General features: G+C 30.9%; 1 long non-coding RNA gene across 1 annotated transcript; it reads right to left on the bottom strand.

Moving 5' to 3' along the window:
* Positions 1-14,965: 14,965 nt before the first annotated feature.
* LOC123195069 lies at positions 14,966-15,782 on the bottom strand. The gene is made up of 2 exons (XR_006497385.1): positions 15,651-15,782; positions 14,966-15,357 (listed from the first exon to the last, which is right to left on the bottom strand). It is a non-coding gene; the product is annotated as an uncharacterized LOC123195069 (long non-coding RNA).
* Positions 15,783-16,066: the final 284 nt, after the last annotated feature.

Genomic DNA, 16,066 nt, shown 5'->3' on the forward strand with positions numbered 1-16,066 from the left:
GCACCACATAATGCACAACTATAAATCATATTTCAAAACCACACAGTTGTGCATCCTATAATGCATGACTGAGTTGTCTTCTCCCTAGTGTATACACGATTATTCATCTTTTCATGCACGAGCATGCACTATTGTTTGAACTTAATTTTCTAGCAATTCTAACCACGTCCTAAGGCTTGGAATTTAAGTCTCTACCCTAAGTCATGATTAATATCTCATTTGAACTATCAACATGCATTTCTAAATTCGGATCACTACATTATCCATCAAACCAATCATAATATGTTTGATTTCAAGTTTGATAATTATAACATCCCATCATATGAATATTTTCATCACTATCTTTATCACTACACACACACACACACACCCACCTCGGATCACCATAACAATACATAAACATGCCATACATTCCAATATTTGTTTATAGAAATTAATCCCTCCTTTGATTTTGACGACTAAGCATATTTTTTGGCATGGTTATGACAATTTTTTGGTGAAGTCTAACCAAGACTTACTCTTGATATGTTTTCACTAAATAACATCAGTTACAATCATGTAACCTTTATGCATGGTTATCCAAATAGTTTCATCCATCCTTATCGTGTCCCATGATCTCTAAAGACTCATTTTATCTAATATTCAAATCCATGCAAGACCGTGCACTTCCTTATTAATGCTCGTAGATGGTGACCAACTTAAACTATCTACATTTATCAAGTGTACAGTCATTCATCTCCAACATGTATGGGCATACATCCTCTTAGACTTAAAATAATTACACAATTCATGTTGGAAAGAACCAAAATGCCCTTACATCACATATACAAGTGTGCACTCTGGCATGCACAAAATACCTTTTTAGCATACCTATGGATGCAACAATTATGCCAATTGGTGACAAGATAATTCCCATTTAATAGTTAGTGAGAGAAGAACAGTCTCCTTAGGTTGAGATATCGAACAAACTTCCACAAAAGAAAAATATGTCCAAGATCACTTAAAAATATTCTTCTGTGTTATCTAAATAATAGCAAATAGGAAGATATTACCACCTTCCTATTTGAAATATATCTGATATTCATAATATTCGTTTTTAGTTCAATTAAAATAAGAATACATTAATTAAAATTTCAAAAGGATTAGGAATCCTAGATTACCTTAATTTGGATGTAAATTCTCTTTAGAAGTCCTATAAATGCAAAAGATTATATGAGAGAATGGATCATGGTCAAACATGGACAAGAGAGGCAACATTAACTACTAAACTATCTTATAAGTTTATTGTATTAAAAAACAATTAATAACTACATGATGAATGTAGGTGTTCTTATTTCTTTTCTTATTCTTTTAACTAATCTAATTTCTACTATATTATAATGCATACATCAAAATTTCTTCAGTTTCTAATTACTATTACCAAAGTCTATATTGTCCGAGAAAAAAAATTATGAATAGTAATTGATGATCAGAAATCGTATAAACACAATCAAACAATCAAGTGGCTAAAAAGAGCTTTTATAATATTAACAACCAAATAACCAACAACTTATTAGTAAAAACTCTACTTTTATGAGTAACTTCTTTGGGAAAGTCAACCAAATAGTCCCTTAAAAAACCTCTTACGCTCAAAGCGTGAGACATTTGGTAATTTCATATGAAATATATATATTAATAATTTTTTTAAAAAATTATAATATTTAATCCAAATTCATTTTTTACGTGCCTTAAAAAATTCATATTAGTAAAACTATCTTCACACCTAGAATAAAAGCTAAAGAGTGGGAGATATTAATTAAACTATTTCGTTATAAAAGAATTAAAATATCGTGTATTCATTTTATAAGAAGTTTGTTAATTTGTCTATATTTTAAATATTTCATGTATCATACAAAAATTAGCTGCACTTAAATTTGAGGCATTCAAAGCTATCCTACAACTGGTGATACCTCCGCCTTTAATACTTCTCATAGTCATATACTCGTGTTCTAAAGCATACTGATCCAACAGTGCATGTGGCCTTAAAACGGTCGTTTTGTTCATGAGTAATAAAAATTATTTTGATAATTTATTTTTTATTATTCATATTTTTTATATTTATTTTATCACTAATAAAAAATTTACGTTAATTTTCTATAATCAATAATGATATAACAGATAATATAAGTGATGATTTGATTATTAGATTCATCTTAAGTATTAAAAAAATATTAAAGTAATCTTGATTTTATTATAATTTTATTTTTATTTATTAATTTTTTTAACAAAAATAACTTTATTTTTAATAAATAAAACAAGTAATATAAAAAATATTTTAAAATAATTATATTCACAAATATTTAAATAAAATAATTTATTAATATTCTTTTATTAGTTTTAACTAAATACAATGATTATTTATATTTATTAAATTTTATTAAATATAATAATTATTTATATCTAATAATTTTTTAAATAATATGTTATAAAAATAATATTTTAATTCTAATAATAAAATATTTCCTCTAACGGAAAGAACAAGGTACTTAGAATACGCCATGAGTATGATATAAATTATGTGCCCACACAGACAATAAATAAAGGTTGGGATTAGCTCACCTGTTTGCCGCCAAAATGTTGCTATCAATTAAAGGCTAGGAGGCCTAGAATTAAATACTCATTTAAAGCACCCATGCCTTTAAAGCGGCAAAGTTGCCCCTCCGACTTTGTCCACATATTGACGTGCATTTAATTAGAGTCAAATGTGATGGAGCCAACACAAATTTCCTACAAGAGTAAAGAATAGATACTTTTTTTAATGCCAAATATTGTTAGAAGATATAAAAGATGACATCAATAACTACAAAATTAAAATGACAAAAAAGATGTTACGGAGGGAAAATAATCCTAATTTTGTTATTACTCTGCATGTATTAATGCTTAATTTAACGTGTAAGACATAGGTCTATAATTGAAGAGAGACAAACTATGTCTGATTTAAGCTCGAATTGAGTATATTAAGACAAAGCTTGAATTTACGACAAGATTGACTAATTTCAGAAAAAATTTGTGTTTAAATCTCTTAATTTTTAATTATTATATTTAAATTAAATAACTTATAAATTTATTAATTATCCTTCTATATTCAAAGTTAAAAATAAAATTTTGGGAGTATAAAACTAAGATTTAAAACCCTTATATGCTTATGGATAGTTTACTAGAATCAAATTGTAAGCTTACAAGTTCATCGAATTGACAATCTTCAAGCTAGAACTCAACTCGAGAGCAGATTTAAGTGATTCAAGCTTGAACTTAGTGAGCCAAACTTGACATGTGCAGAATTGTGAATTGTTCATGAGCGGCTCAACTCAATTTGCACCCAAAGTACGATAGAGACAAAGATTATAAAAAACTTCTGGTGGGAAAACACGCCCTCAAGCTAACTTGGACCAATGTTTTTAATTCAAGGCTTGGACCAGGACCAACCAGCAAGTGGGCTCACTTTTTAATAAAATTTAGGTTAAAAAACTTATTCCCACCCAAGGTTTAATGCATTGTTAAACTCTTACTCATAACTTTTCAAAAATATAAATATTCATTCGTCATTCAATTTTTGTTAAATTTTGTTGTTAGTTTAAAAAAATGTCATTATGATTTTATTTAAAAAATAAAAATTTATCCTTTTTTTTCTACCATAGTTGTGAAAACTATAAATTTTCCTATTTTAGTTTTGAAAAGTTACTTTCCTCTTCTCTCTATCTAGAGTTTCTATATTTTTGGGTTGTGTCACCCCCTCAAAGTTCAAAACATTACAGTTATACTCCTATAAAATGCATTCTATTTTTTTGACGATCGTTCTTCCTTACAATTCACTCTTACACATTGTCAACCCCTACCACCAGCATTATCTCCCTCCCTTGTGGTTTCTTAACACGCAAAACTTGTCAAAATCAACCAAAATGCACGACTTAAGGTTTTGGCTTTGTCTTCTATTCATCTTCCATTCAATGAATTGGAGAAAGAAGATGGCCACATTGTTGTCGACCACTAAAGGAGAGGTCATTGATCGACAACATGAAATCAAAATAAATCTCTTGCTCAATTTCAGTTGACTTTGATTGGGTTTAAACACTGGAAAACCAACAAGGAGAGAGAAGGTGTTGGTGGTGGGGTTGATGACCCACCAAAGTGAATCATCGGGAAGAATGGCCACCGAAAAAAGAGAATGCATTTTATAGAGGGTGTAACTGTAATTTTTTAAACTTTGAGGAGACGACTGTTAACCCTAAAATATAGAAACCCTAGATGAGAGGAGAGGGAAAGTAACTTTTAAAACTAAACTAAGAGAAAATTGTCAGTTTTCAAACCTAATATAGGAAAAGGGGATAAGTTTTTATTTTTTTAAAATAAAATCATTAAATGATGTTTTTACTTTTTACATTAACAACAAAATTTAACAAAGTTGAAAAACGAGTGGATGTATGTAGGTGGGAGTTTGATAATGCACAAAATCTTAGGTGGGAACAAGTCTTTTACTCTAATATTGATCCTTTTTAAAATATATATGTTAATTGGCAAACAATGAATGATTGTAGTAAATTGCACTATTTTGTGTGCACATTTTGTACGCTTTGTGATTATAATGTTTATATAGATATTTGAGTAACATTTGGCAAAAATCAATTTTGTACTACACATAAAAATACTTTGTACATTTTATATTTATGATACAAGTGGACATGTGTATTGTAACCTAAGTTAAATGACAAAAACCTAAGGCAAAAGGTTCACTGTATAAACTAACATGCTTCTTCATCTTAAAACCAACCTTAATATTGTTTTTCACTTTTACCTTATATCATTTTCGGGTTTTATTTTTTCAGTCTTATGTTCTAATTTTGCTTCAAAGATCTTTTTGACAAAAATAATTCTTGTACAGATTGTGAAGTTAGATGAAGACTTGAGGTTGAAGCAATTTCAACCTCACTTAATCAAAAGGGGTTTGGTTTGATGTTCAAGGGAATCTTGAACTGTAAGAATGTGATCTCATTTAATGTAAAAATTATAATAGCGAAATAAAATTAAAACAAAAAGACAAGATCACAAAATCGTTTCTTATGATCTAGGGAAAATTATACCTACAATTTTTCATTTTGCAACCTATACCTATGTTTAGAGCTCCACCATGTAGAATTTCGTCCCAAATTTGTTTTATGCTCTCTTCATCAATGAACAAAGCTTTTACTTGTCCACATGGAGGCGCTATAACACTACGAACTGTATGGTTTATAAGAATGTGTTCAATTTGTATGAAACATTATGCTAACTCTAATCGACCACATTAAATTCTACACCCTTAACTTTTGGGTTATTACACTTATCCCCAAATCTAATAGTTTCTCTTAATTAAGCCCAATAGTGTGTCTGATACTTATTCCTAAATATCAAGACACATCAATAGAGATCTAAATTCATTGTGTTTGGGAAAACTTAAGGTGATTTACTTCATAGGCAATAAAGCAAAACTTTCTGAGTCATAGCAAACAACCCCCTATTATGTATAAGTCATAATTTCTATATTAAATTGGTAGTGAACAAAATTGTGAGTATTCTACAATTAACCATCCCTTTATTCACGAACCATACCTCATTCATACAAATCTTTCTATAATGCAAGTTAGTTTTGTAGACTTAAGTAATCTAGTTTCCCTATGTCAGTTTCTGAGGCTTCCAAACCATTTGAACTCATTCATATAAATCCATGGGGACCTATACCAACTGTATCATTAGAAGGATAGAGGTATTACATTCATTTTATTGACTACTACAGTTTGTTCACATGGATTTTTCCTCTGAAGTTAAAATCTGAAACCAAAACTACATTCATGATTTTTCATAAGTTAATTGAAAGACAATTCTACAGTAAAATTCAGTGTGTGTAGTTGGATTGGGGAGAAGAGTATAGGCCTTTAGCTTAATATTTAGCTAATCATGGTATAATGTTTAAACACCCTTGCCCCTCACATAGAGGCGTCAATTGGGCCAAGTTGGCCCATGGTTGGGCTTGAAGCCTAGGAAAATGGCCCAACTCGGTATTGTAAAATGTCTAGCTTGACTTATGGGCTTTTTGGATAAAGCTATGGGCGAAGACACAAGGACCTTGGGCTGAGTTGGGCCAGCTTGTTACTATTTACATAATTTAAAAAATTAACAATTATAATGTAAAAATTAATTTTTTATTAAAATTAATGTAAACAATAAAAGGTCGGTCAAACCTACTCTAATATACATTGGTTTAGGTTGTGGGCTTTATGCATCCCATTGGTCAATCTAACTAGAAGGCCTGTTATTGTAGTGGGCCTTAGGCCTGACCTATGGACATCTCTACCCTCACATATATCAGCAAAATTGAAGGGTTGAATGCAAGCATAGGCAAATTGTTGAAAATTGGCCTAACTCTTCTAGCCCTTTATGGTATGCCACTCAAATTTTGGTGGCTTACATTTCAAACTTTAGTCTAACTAAGTAATAGACTCCTATCTACTGTGTTAGGTTTCCAATCTCCCTTTCAATTATTGTTTCAAAAAACTCTTGACTTCCTTGCCCTTAAAGTGTTTGGTTGTGCAACCTTTCCTCATATAAGACCCTATTAGTCATATCAGTTTACTTTGCACACTGAAAAATGTGTTATTGTCTGTTACAATCTAGCACATAAAGGTTGTAAATGTATGTCAACCTTAAGAAGAGTTTTTATTACCCAAAGTGTCAAATTTAATGAATTTGCCTTTCCCTTTCTTCATGATCCTGAGTTTAAACAAAAACCTCTTTTTTGTCAAAGACTTTCCTATAATTCTATTGATTTGTCTGCCACTACATATGGCTTTCCTCCACCTAAACTATATGATTCATGTGACCATGGTCTCTTAGTAAATTGTTCCTTAGAAGTAAACTTACCAGGTAACTCTTTTGGTTTTGGCTTACCAGCACATTCATCTGGTACTACTCAATGCTCCTCTGAGAACAACATTCTGATGGATCGAGTGGCCTAAGAGGGGGGATGAATTAGGAGATACAAAACAATTTTTAACAAATTAAAGAATTGATCCAATTTTAGCAAATTAATGAATTATGACTATTTGTAATGTACTTTGTGAAAATATCAAGATATATTTCAAATGTTAATGCAATCAAAATAATATATAATACAAAATATGAATTTAAGGGAAGAGAAAATTAAACAAATGATATATAGTGGTTCGACGTAATCCTACTTACGTCTACTCCTCTAAGTTATGTCTCTTGGAGTATCTCACTAATCCTTGGTTGACAAAACCCTAACCAAACATTTCTTCACAATATATATAGCTTTCAAAGTGCTATTAACCTTTACAAGTGCTAAAACTCATTTTCTTTTTCTAGAAATCTCTAGCCTTATTAAAAGTGAATCTCACCTTTTTACAATATGAATTGATAAAAAGATAAGACTTAAAAACTCTCTCAAAGAGTATATATCAATGTTTTAACTCAATACAACCCAATACAAAAATTCAAGAAAGTGTATAAACAAGGGTTTTGATTAGAGAAAAGGATTTGCAAATGAATAGCTCAAAATTAATTTGCTCTCAAATATGTGAAAGTTCTTAGTGATAAAAATCATTCCCGAATGGATTTGATTGAGTTTATATAAGAAAAAGTGAAGAAAGTTATCGTTATGCATAAAACTAGTCATTTTAATTTTCTAGAAAATGTAAAATTTGGCCAATCAGATATGATGTGGCACTTCCATGGTGTCTATGTGACACTAACTATTAGAAAATTCATAACATAATTCAATCAATTAGAAAGAATTTGGTCAACCGAATTTTTGAAAACCAAAATATATAGCTTCTAGATAATTTGAAAGCTACCATCAAAAAATTCAGTTAGTCAAATTTGGACAACCAAATTTTATTACATTTTACCCCCTAAATTTTGAAAATTTCTTTCACCTCTAAAACTTTGAAAAGTAACAATTTAACCCATTTTAGAAAACTCTATCAAAACCAACTTTGAGATATGAAATTTTATTTTATAGAACTTTATAATTTCAAATGAGTTATTAAAATCTGATAAAAATTTGGTTTAACTTAATAAGTTTGAAAAACAACGTTTTAACCCAAAATGTGAAAGATATGAGAATAAGTTTTTGAGTGAGTTTTCACATGTAAACAAATATTCTAATCATGATTAATGCTTCAAAATAGCTAAAACATCTACCTAGACTTGAGTTTTTCTTCAAATCTTTAAGAATTCTTCATTCATGTATTGTCTTTAATTTCCATTTTGATACTCCTTTAAATACATTTAATGAATTCTTGCAATCTAAACTCAGACTCAAGTAAATTCATTAATCAATTTGATTTGGGACATATTAGTTTATTATCATCAAAATAAGAGTAGAATGACTCATTGAGTCAACAATCTCCCCCTTTTTTATGATGACAAGCACATGTCACTTCAAGGAATTTTATAAAATATATCAATAAATGTATTTTCTTGAAGTTAAAAAACATCTCATTTTTAAGAAAAATTTGCAAGAGTTTGCCTTTAAAAATAAAGTTTTCTCCCCCTGAATATATGTTCCATAGGCAAATAATAATACAATTCACATCAATATCATATATCCAACATCAACCACATCAAAATATCCATAATATCAATCAAATATCGCATTTATAATTATAGTCAAATATTTTCATAATCCTTCATAATTGAATATATCCGTATTCAAAAATATGACTTTTCTCCCAGTTTGTCATTATAAAAAAGAATTAGGCAAATGATATAATCAATCAGACAAAAGAAGACTAATATACATGAACAATGTATAGAAATGATCACCAAATTGACCAAAAATAAGCATCAAAGCACAACCTATGAATACAATGTCTAAATAAGCAAAGATAAACTAAGAATGAGGTGGAGGAAAACGACAAAGAAGCTCATCTATGCCACCGATGACCTCAGCTCAAAGATCGGTATTACTAGTATGAATATTAGCAAAATCAATGCAAACCTCAACACGAAGACTCATAAGCTTAGTAAATAAAATATAGATAGGATCAACAACTGAACTGACAATCAGTTCAGTGGATCTCGCTCTAATTAGCCATCTTAGGGCTTTTACCTAAAGCATGAGCCTATAACTCGAATGAATCTTGATTCTCATCTATCTCATCATCACCATCATTAATATTAGCATCAACATCAACACCACTAGTATCAACATCATTAGTTGGAGCATTAGAAGCCTAAGGCTTATCATCAATATCAGTATTAAGGGCCAAACCACTAACAACATCACCTCTACTAGGTACCATCTTTGAAATGTGTCAACATACACCATTTTGCTAATGGAACCTTATAGCTTGGACGTCTGAAGCAGTATATGGATCAATAGTTGGCTCAACATCTAACTCATTAAGGAAAGAAACTTCCACCTCCAAAAGAATCAATGTGATGATAGGTGCATAAGGTAAAAGATAGGTGCGATGAGTAAAGACCATCAGATAAAAAATAAAATGATAGAGGTCTATAGGGGACCTTTGGATAAGATGCGAGAGGAGATAAAAGTCAACCATGCTGACTTAATTAAAATGACCTGATTTTAGTGTAAGAGTATAATCAATAATGTTATGAAGGAGACAAGTCGATGGAGTAAGGTACCTATATGGTGAACGAATAACTACATCATGGTTAGGATTGCCCGTCATAGCTCGAAAGACATTAAGATATAAAAGGGTCAGTGAAATACCACCCATAAGGTGGAAGAAAAGGACTATGAACAATTAGAAGACCCAAGGTGACACGGACGTTGTCAGAAGAGAAATGAATACCACAACCATGAACAAAAGAGTGGTTTTGTTATGAAGCTGATTAAATTCCATATTCACAAAAAATTCATGAACAAGAGTAAAATAAACAGAACCACCTAAGGTGACTTAACAAGTCCATTTAAATCTATAAAGAATAGTCCTAAGATTGAATTATGTGAATAAATTAAAGTCAACTTGGTAGGTTTTACATAGAGTATGACAACTATAGTGATCAACATAAATCGCAGTTAGAGATGGCAATTTGGACCCGATTTTAGGGGCCCCGACCCTCCCCGACCCTAACAGGGAGGGGATTCCCCGATAAAAACGGGGAAAGGGACGGGGATGGGGATGAAAAAAATCCCCGTAGTCGGGGACGGGTCGGGGATGGGGATACATATTTCCCCGCCCCGCCCCGCCCCTCCTCTCCCCTCCCCGCCCCGCCCCAGCCCGACCCATCCCCTCCCCACCCCACCCCTTCCCACCCCTTAAATATAATATATTAATATAATAATTTCTAAACTATTAAGTTCTAGAAATTTTTACATTATGATTTATTAAAACTATAACTTTAATTTTACTAATTTTTGAATTATCAATTATCAGTTTTTACTAATTTCTGAACTATTAATCTAATATATTAAAAAGACCTCAGAATTTCATTATCATAAAATGCAAATGCACCAAATTAATTTTATTTCAACTTCAAAACTTAGTTAGTCAATCCATCAGGTTTTACACAAAAAAAAAATAAATTATAAACTTGATAAAATCAATTGAAGTAAATGAAAAGTGTTAAATTTAATGTTATTATAAAATTACTCTAAATCACATACATGAAGAGCTACTAATGAAGAGATTGATTATTGCATATTGTTAGATTTTATGAAAACTTTGTATTTGAACTAAAATAATAATGAATATTTTGTAGCTCTTGTAGCAAGTGATATTTTGGGAGAATATGATTTATTTTATTTATTGAAATACATAAAGGAATTAAAATTTATATTTACGGATATTGGGAGGGGATTTTTCCCCGCGGGGACGGGGCGGGGATGGGAAGGGGATTTTCCTTCGCGGGGAGGGGACGGGGATTATTTTTTATCCCCGTAACGGGGACGGGGCGGGGACGGGGATTGATATCCCCTACGGGGACGGGGACGGGGACGGGGATTGATATCCTCTCCCCGCCCCTCCCCATTGCCATCCCTAGTCGTAGTGGCTTGAGCGAAACAAAAGCAAGTACGATTAAAGGGAGCCTTTGAAAGCTTGACTTGATCGATAGAAGCTAAAGATCTATCAATGACATTTCTAGATGACCTAAGGGCACACCTAGAACTACTATGATGAGTATTAACTATAATTGCTAAATACGATGATATACGAACGAATGTTACAACTTAAGCTAACAAAGTACAAATAAGAAATTTTGAATGATAAAACAGAGAGAAAGAGAATAAATACACATAAAAGGCTATGGAATGTGATGAAGTGTAAAGCAACATCAAATGTACGTATAAGAGCAAAATCATAATTTCTTATGAACGAACACGAATTTGAAAATCAAGTGCACATCAACATTGAAACTGATGAAAAGACAACAATGGTGTGATCGAAAGTCAAAACAAACAATTAAAAGGTGTATTTTTGCTAACAAAACGAAAATAAGTTATATAATTTTAGGGGTTTTTGATGTGAGGCTCAAATTCGAAAATTGATGTTTGGAATTAGTAAGAATGATGCTAGAAATGAGGATTTTGTGCTCAATTTGATGGAAAACCAACGAAAAGAGGATGATTTTAGGTAAAATTTAAAAGGCTAAGGTTTAGGTTTTGATAAGATGTTGGTGATTTTTGGTGAAATGCAAGGTTTTTGAAGGGGATTTTCAATCAAGGTGAGTAGAAAGTATGTGTATAAGAGATTAGATGCAAAAAACATAGGTTTAAAAGTAATGTGAGATAAGTAGAACCAATCGATAACCGAGAAAAGGGAGAATAAATGGAAGAGAGTTGGGAAAAAGTAGGTGAGATAAGTAGAACCATCTGGATACACGCCCTTATACCCTGGAATTTGATAGATTTAGTCAACTAAATTTTATAATTCAATCAACCAAATTTTGCTAAAGAATTTGGTCAACCAAATTTTGCAATCTTGTAGTCAAAGTTGCACAATCTAGGTTATTTTTATGCATTTTGTTGTTTCATTTTAAGCGTGAAAAAACCCAAATGATCTAACTATTCATTTTTTCTTTTGAATCAAAAATATGAAATGCAATGTGTTTTGATGGAAAATACAATGAGAAGGAGATCAAATACATAATCAATCAATGTATACACAATTCATGGAACATTTTCAATCAAATATTGTCCAATTATAGAATTATATATTAAACAAATATTGACACTTTAAATTCAACCAAATCACCACTACCCTAATGATATGTAAGCAAATGCTAATATGATGACTCCATGATCCCAAGCTCACTTCTAATTTTGTAAAACATTCTTCCCCAAGTGGTTTTGTAAAAATATCTGCAAATTAATTTTTGGTAGATACAAAGTCAAGACAAATATCACCCTTTTAAATATGGTCTCGAATAAAATGATATTTAATTTCAATATGCTTGGTTCGAGAGTGTTGAATAAGATTTTTGGATAAACTAATAGCATTTGTATTGTCACACAAGATTAGAGTTTTAGATAGACTAACTCTATAATCCTTAGAGGTTTGTTGCATCCATAAGACATGGGCACAACAACTACCAACAACAATATATTTCATTTCTATAGTTGATAAAGCTATCGAGTTTTGCTTTCTTGAAAATCATGAAACTAATGCATGACTTAGAAAATGACAAGTATCACTAGTACTTTTTCTATCGACTTAACTCTTGATAAAGTTGACTTCCGAATAGCTCACTAGGTCAAAAGAAATTTCTCTAGGATACCACAAGCCTAAAAATCTAGTGTCATGTAAATATTTGAAAATTCATTTAATGGTTTTTAAATGAGATTCCTTGAGATATGATTGAAATTGAGCAAACAAACATATATTAAACATAAAAGAGAGTCTATCATACCTCTATACATTTTGACATCAACGTTTGACCCATTTTCATCTTTGGTGAGCTTGACAATTGAACTCATTGATGTACTTGAGGCTTGTAGTCTCTCTATGCCAAACTTCTTTAGTAAGTCCTTGATGTATGAAACTTGGTTGATGAAGGTGCCCTTTTTGTTTTGCTTGATGTTAAGTCCGATAAAATACTTGAGTTTTTCTATCATGCTCATTTCAAATTCATTGCTCATAAGATTAGAAAATTCTTCACACAAACACACATTAGTAGAACTAAAAATGATATCATCAACATAAATTTGAATTAAGAATATGTCATTTTCTTTGTGCTTAATAAACAATGTACTATCTACTTTTCCAATGCAAAAGCTTTTTTCAAACAAAAATTTACTCAAATGTTCATATCATTCTCGAGGTGCTTGTTTTAAACCATAAGAGTTTTTTGAAGTTCAAAAATATGGTTTGGAAAATCATGACTTTCAAACCTAAGAAATTGTTTAATATAAACTTTATCCATAATAAATCCATTTAAGAAAGTACTTTTGACATCTATTTGATATAAAATAAAATTTCTAGAATATGTAAATGCTAAAAGCATTCTAATGGGTTCTACTCTAGCTACCAGTGCAAAAGTTTCTTCAAAATCTATTCCCACTTCTTGGTTGTAGCTTTGAGCCATTAATCTAGTTTTAATTCTAACAACCACTCTAGATTCATCCATTTTGTTTGTAAAAGCCCATTTTATGTCAATAATAGATTGGTGATCTAGATGAGGAACTAGTTCCCAAACGTTATTTCTTTTAAATTGATTTGGTTCCTCTTGCATGGCTAAAATCCAAAACTCATCATTTAATGCATCATGAAATGTTTTTGGTTCAGATTATGAAAGAAATGCAAAATTATCACAAATATTAAAGGATGATCTAGTTTTAGCACCTTAATTTTCCTTACTAATAATTAATTCTTTAGGATGAACATTTGTATACCTCTAAGCCTTAGGGAGATTTTTATCTCCTTCATGTTTTGGCTATTGTTTTGTCTCTTTCTTAACCTCATTTAGTGAATCATGAATTTCTATTTGGTCACTATTCTTAACTTGATCATCATCAATATCAACTTACACATTAGTTAAAGAGTTATATTCATAAAAAATAATACACATGGATTCCTTGATTACTAGTGTCATTTTGTTAAATACCTTATATATTTTGCTAAATGATGAATATCCAAGAAAGATGTCAGTGTCTAATTTTGAATCAAATTTTTCTAAATTTTCTTTTGTGTTCAAAATAAAACACTTACATCAAAAAACTTTAAAATAACCAATATTTGATTTTTTTTGTTTTTCCAAAGTTCATAAGAATGGTCTTATTAAAACACAATTTAAAACATAGCATGTGGTGTTTGTGGCTTCCACCCAAAAATATTGAGGTAGAACTTTTTCATTTTGTATGGTTCTAACTATCTCTTGAATTATTCTATTCTTTATTTCAACTACACTATTTTTTTGAAGAGTTCTAACACAAGAATTGATGTTCTATACTATAATCATCACAAAAGTTTGAAACAAATGATTTTCAAATTCTCCTCCATGATCACTCATAATGTTAGAAATATGCATTTCTTTTTCTTTTTGTATGTTATTGACAAATTTTGAAAATGCATGGAGGGATTCATCTTTTGATGCAAGAAAAATTATCCAAGTGAATATTGAAAAATCATCAACAATAACAAAAACATAATGTTTTCCTCTTAGGCTTGCGGTTTTTGAAGGACTAAAAAGATCAATATGAAGAAGTTGTAAAGATCTAAATGTGAAAGTATGAGTTTCACTTTTAAAGGAGTTTTTTGTTTATTTGTCAAATTGACATGCATCACAAATTTTATCTTTAATAAAATCTATTTTTGGAAGACTTTTAACGAACTCTTTTTTGGAGATTTTTTAAATCAAATTCATGCTAGTATGACCTAATCTTTTATGTCACAACTAATTATGTTCATGCAATGTAGAGAAACATAGATTTTAAGCAAGCACCTAAGCAGAATGAACCACGTATCAAACAAAACTACCACAAATATAATAATCAAGCGAAATCTACTCCCAATTCAGACAACGAAATCAAACTGTATATGCAGTCTTACACAGCCAAGATTAAGCACTAAAGAAATATTTGCATTTATAACTATCTCCCCACTTATTTTATACATGGAAATGCATGATTGACATACTGATAAGCAACAGCAGATTTCAAATCCTCCACAGCAGCAGCAGTTTGTGTCTCTAAAATCGATTGTTCTTCATCAATCATCATATCATTATTAACTGATACTTCGCTATAACCACTAGTCCCCACTCTGCACAGGCGCTTCGCGCGCACCAATAACTCGCTTCTTTCTTTTCCCACAGTAACAGCATTTTGCCTTCTCCTCTGTGCCGCAACATTGCCAACTAGAAACAAAACACAATATCACCGTTTCACAAGCAAAGAAAACAGCTCGATTATAAATATTTCAAAGTTAAATAACATATAAACACACAAATAAGCACACATAATCCAATAATTCATCATTTTGGGATAGGAACCTAATTTAACTATTAGCATATACTCTTGGCGGGTTCACCATAATTTGTGAAACCTCAAATACCGAGAAAACCAAGCGTTTACAATTTTCTCGGGAAACAAACTAATCAATGGTTTCATTTGATACAAAACCTAGTGTAAGAGATATTGGGGAACTAACCTGAAGACTTGATGGGGTCTCTTTCTGTGAGGAGCTAACCCTTCATCGGCCATTTAAGAGAGAGCTACAAGATTGAATTCTCAAGCGGAGAAATAGGAAGTGAAATAAGTTTTTTGCACGTAAATTCGAAAATCCCCAGATTACAACGATCGATCGCGTTTTCACGCGCCCAGCCCAAGCGCGAAATTTCTCCGCCTTTGATTAATCGCTATTTACTTAAAATGCCCCCGAGGTTCTATATTTATTATGTGCCCATAACGTTTTGATATTTAATTTTTTAACCAAATCTGATTTCAATTGGAATTAACTGAACTGTTAGTTATAATGTTAAAGCCCTAAAATAATTATAAGTTTAGGTCACATACTTCCTATTAGTACATTTACGGAAATAGCATTGGTAAGAAATAGTTATTACC

This window comes from Mangifera indica, chromosome 1, assembly GCF_011075055.1.
Source record: "Mangifera indica cultivar Alphonso chromosome 1, CATAS_Mindica_2.1, whole genome shotgun sequence".
Taxonomy (NCBI): Eukaryota; Viridiplantae; Streptophyta; class Magnoliopsida; order Sapindales; family Anacardiaceae; genus Mangifera; species Mangifera indica.